Here is a 5,409-nt window from a genome sequence, read left to right as displayed (position 1 = left end):
AATGACCAATTCATTATTTATGCATAGTCTGCATACTTTTGACATGCAAAGAGATCTTGAACTTTAATCCAAGTGTGAGGTCTCTGTAGGCTCTGAAATATTTCTTTAGTCTGTTCTTCATTAAATTAAGTGATGCCTATGTATTGTACACATTCTCTATGTTCTTACTACCTGTGCTTAATACAACCAATTTTGCATCATTTTACACCTGCTGCCTTGTACTTCGTTCTGGCAACCTTGGTGTTACTGCAAACATTGGGATATAATAAACAATTTAAAACAATGTTGAGAGTTTGAACAAAGCTCAGTTATATAACACTGATCTTATTACTATTATGGAAACAAATCCATCACTGGAAATCAACCAGTTAATTTAATTACAAAAGCAGGTGGTTGGAATAATTGAAATATATTAGAGACGTCCTTTTTCAGAGACCACTTCCTTTGCAGTCTCCAAGTCACAACGGGGTCTAAAAGGCAAGAAATGCAGCTTTGTTGAATAACCTAAAAGAACATTATAGAAATGTTATAAAGGTACAATATAGTTACTAAAAATCACAGCGTGTTTGCTACAAACCTACCACACAGCATTGCAGACTCACAATAAGACCCTTTGGGATTAGAATAGGAACAGTACAGTCATTTCCCATCAGATTCTATAGCACTATGTGAAACAGCTTTCATCCTTGCAAAAATCACTGCCTGCATTGACAGCAAAATAGACTGCTTTTTATACTTTTTTTTTTTTTTAAATATCTTTTGAGTCACCCACGGTCATCCCTTGTGTTTCCACTGACAGTATGTGGGAGACGTTCCAGCAGCATGAATAGGAGGCCTTGGCGAGGAGGTATGAGGGCTTCTGACAGAGCAGGAGCATCCTCTAACACGGTAGCTGGCGCCAGACTGCCACTGTATGTTCATTATCAACAAAAACCTTGATCACATAAAGCAGGGTGAAACAGACGGGGTGCAAAAATATTCATCTGAAAGACATAACATGTACAACCTCAAGTCAGAATAAGACGGGACAGTATGCAAAATCAAAATTAAAACTGAAAATAGTGATGTGTAAATCACCTGTGTCCTGTATTACATAGAAAACAATACAACAGCACATTATTTGATGTGACACCTCATCAATTTTATTCTTTGTTCAAAGCAAACACTCACTTCAATTGTGATGCTGCAACACATTCCAATAAAAGTTGGGTCGGTTGCGTTTCAGGGCCAGTAATGAGGTAAAACAATGAAATGATGATTCCATGTGAAACAGGTGATGTCAACAGGTGACTGCATCATGATCTGGTACAAAAGTGGCATCCAGGATAAGCCGAGCCATTTAGGAGCAAAGATGGGCCGAGGACCACCAGATTGCCAACATATGTGTGAGAAAATTATTGAAATGTTTAAAAACAATGTTCTTCAAAGAAAGATAGAAAGGGATTTGGATATATCACCCTCTACGGTGCAGAACATCATTATAAGGCTGTAGGGCCAAGCCTAAGCTGGATGACCGAGCTCTCCGATCCTTCAGATGGCACAGCATAAAGAATCATCACTCTGCTATAAGTGATATAACCACATGGGCTCAGGATGACTTTGGCACACCTGTGTCAGGCACAACAATACACAGTTGCATCCATAAATGCTGCTGTGCCAAAAGGAAGCTCTATGTCAACAGTGTCCAGAAGTCAACTGCTCTGGTCTCAGAGGCATCTGGGATGGACCGTCACACAGTGGAAAGGTGCACTATGGTCAGATGAATCAGTGTTTTGGAAGGAACGGATGTCGTGCGCTCCGGACCAAAGACAAAAAAGACCATCCAGACTGTTAGCAGCAACAAGTATAAAAACCAGGGTCTGTCATGGTCTGGGGTTGTGTCAGTAACAAGGTAACTTACACGTCTGTGATGGCTCCATTAATGTTGACCAATACAGAGAGATGTTGGAGCAACATATGCTACCTTCAAGATGACGTCTTTTCCCGGGACACACATGCAGATTTCAACAAGACAATGCAAACCTCATACTGCCACATTACCAAGGCCTGGCTGTGGAGGAAAACTGGCTGAGTGCTGGACTGGCCTGCCTGCAGTCCCCATCTGTCCAGAGAAAGTGTGGCACATTTTGAAATGTAAATTGTGTTGACATAGACCCAGGACTGTTGTGCACCTTAAGACTTATTTACAGGAAGAATCGGACAAAATGACACGTGACACACTGAATCACTTGGTGTCCTCAGTCCCTAAACGTCTTCTAAATGTTGTGTAAAGGAACGGCAGCATCACACTGTGGTACATGTTTTACTGTCCCAACGTGTTTTACAATGTCTTGCAGCATCAGGATTAAAGTGAGCGTTTATTCTGAGCAAAGAATAAAGTTGATGAGGTCTCACATCAAATAATGTGCTGCTGTATTGTTTTCAATGTGATACAGGACAAAGATGATTTACACATCACTATTTTCAGGGTTAATTTTGATTTTACACACCGGCCCAACTTTGTCTGATTTGAGGTTGTACATGAAAAGCAAAGTGTGGCCATGAGCTGACATAAATTCATTGAAATTTAACTTGTTTCAAGGCTTTTTAAAATTCACAATAAAACAATGAGCATGGTTTCAGTGATCTCATAACACTATGCTCATAAGTAGCTATTCTTTCTCTTTTTTCTTTTATAATTCCATATAATGCCGTCATGTGCAAACCACGTAATTTCAATCTATAAGAGGTGATTTTTATATTTTAAAGGTAGACAGAAGAAACATTTTGGCAGAATGCATCTTGCCTCGTTAATTTGATGTGCTCCTCTTGAAGCACGGCATAATGCAGGGATGATGAATCAAAAGTATAAAATTATATGATTTCAAAAACAGTTTTATTTCCTGGGGTTTTTATTTCCACACATTTGGCACATGATGAGCTCACTGCTGTTTACAGGCAGAGGAGGACCGAAAACGACATGTTCTTTTGTTGTTTGACATAAAAACAGAAAATAAAAGTATGCACATATTTTGCAATTTATTCGTATATAGGATTGTACTGTAGTAGAGAATTAGTCATTTTTTATTTCATGGTGACTTTAAGGTCAACTGAAGGATTACATACGCCTCTTTAGAGCTGAGTAAACTTTACAGCCTCACTGCTCTTATTGCCCTTATTTAAATAAAATAACTACATGGTGCTTTGCTACAAAAAAGAAAGTGGATACATTTAGATTTGACATCGTGGCACATGAGCCACAAATCCTCATATGCAATACAAGTATACTTTCCCAAAAATAATGGAACATTCATTCAGTTTTCCATGTAGTACATGTACTATTGTCACGTGTGTCAGTGACTGGTGGTGACAACTGTGGGGAAACTGGTGAATGCTTTTTGGATTATGCACAAAAGGCAGTGACTTTCATAGTTTCATAGACTAAAGTTGTTACCATCTGTGGATGTGGTGTCTGTCTCTCCTTCATCCATCCATAGATGACTTGCTACTTATGCAAGGCGGTGCTTTGAACTAAATGCTAATGACAATGCTAACACACTAACTTTTAATCAGGAATGTTTTCCACTGTAACCATCTGAATTTAATGAGCTAACATGCTAACGTTTGATAGTTAGCATCAAACAGTAACAGGTTTTTGGTTACAACCAAAGTATTGGCCAAAATGAAAACCTGACCGCACAAAAAAACAAAAGAAAAAGTCAGGGACTCACTAAAGTTCAGGGTGGAATACGAATAACTGTATTAAATTTTATTGCAAATAATTGGATTGATTTTTAGAAATGCAATTCAAAATAAAGCAGCTGAACAACTAGACCGGTTGACAGTATTAGCAGGGCAAAAAAATACACCAGTAAAGGTAACAAAACTCTTGCTATTCTAACAGTAAATCCCAGTGCTTTATTATTGAAATAATGTGAAAGTCATTACATTCCTGTGTGTCTGACATTCCGAGTTCTGCAGCAACAGCTGCTATCAGACGTGGTGGCATTTTGGCTTGCGCTGGTCTCGCACCGATACTGCTGTATTAGCGGTGAGGTTTATCACAAAATGCTGTCACCATGCCTTTCTCCCTCCACTCACACAGGCAAGTTGATAAAATAAATTATCACGGGCTGTTTACTTTAAGCCCAGGCCATCTCGAGAGGGCAGAGTCATGTTGACTCCCTCAGTCCAGCCATATCACTGCCAAGCCTTCTTTTGCACCAGGTAATAAGCAGTGAGCAGGTAGAGATGTTTGTATGTGAAATATATTTCACAGAATGAAATGAGCTGTAGTTTTTATAATACTGAACAATGTTCAGCAACATTTTTGTCTTCCTGAATTTTGACTGATTTGGAGAATGTGTTGGAATGAAGCCAGACTGTAAAACAATTAATGCAAATGCACCGAGACCAGAAACGGTAACAAGGAATTTAAAGGTTCAAGCCGATGCCTGTTGCATCTCAAGATCTGTGCGGGCATCAGCAGGTGATTCGACAGCATGAAAAGTCTTCTACAAACACTGAAGGTTGAATTCTGTGTCTGGCCATATTTTGTGATAAAAGGTGTTAAAATCTGTTATGCAGTGTATAATTAATACCTAGATGACATGAAATATGCCATCAGAGCACTAATCCCACAGGGCTCTTTGGCCACTAGCCAATCGGACATGACTTTGTTCTCTTTGCACTGAAATGTCAGTTTCTCCCCAGACCTTTCCATTAGTGCACATTTTAGATGGATAGTTGGCCCTGGGTCTGTGCTCCCATCCCATCCACTTTGCTCCTCACCTCTGGGGCCAATTAGAGCACTGGAGCTGAAAATAAATGAAACGCAGTGGCAAAACAGAGTTTACTTCAAACCCTCGTGCTTAATTTGAAGATCTCTCTCTGATCTGAAGTTGAATTAGCAGCATGATGCTCCCTTTGATCTCGCAGGTTTTGCATTTGTTGCCAACTTATTGAGTGGAGACTCCAGAGGAACGCTGTGCGCTGAGTGTGCTGAGACCCTGCGTGCACACATACACAAAGAAAATGCATACAGTGTAAACATTCTAAACATATAAAGTGCTATCTTCTCCACTCCCTTTTCTTTAAGAGACAGAATGAGGACAAAAAGTCAAGGTACCTTGTACACGATTACAAATATAGCACTGTACATGCACAAGCTTTTGTACTTCTATGCCTGTGAAGACCATTAACAGACTAGCAAACCATAACCATGACATCATGCCCAGACCAAACCCTTACCCAAACCGTATAATTTTAGTTTATTAAAGCTCTCATTTTTATCAGTAATAATAAAATTCTGTCACCTGCCGTCCCTGGTAGGCTAGTGGTTAAGGCACAACGCTCTCGCCGCTGTGGCCCGGGTTTGAGTCAAGCTTGCATCAGGAAGGGCATCCGGCGTAAAGCATGTCCCAAATGTCA

Source organism: Monopterus albus, unplaced genomic scaffold (assembly GCF_001952655.1).
Source record: "Monopterus albus unplaced genomic scaffold, M_albus_1.0 scaffold125.1, whole genome shotgun sequence".
NCBI lineage: Eukaryota > Metazoa > Chordata > Actinopteri > Synbranchiformes > Synbranchidae > Monopterus > Monopterus albus.
Note: the sequence above shows the minus strand (reverse complement) of the source record.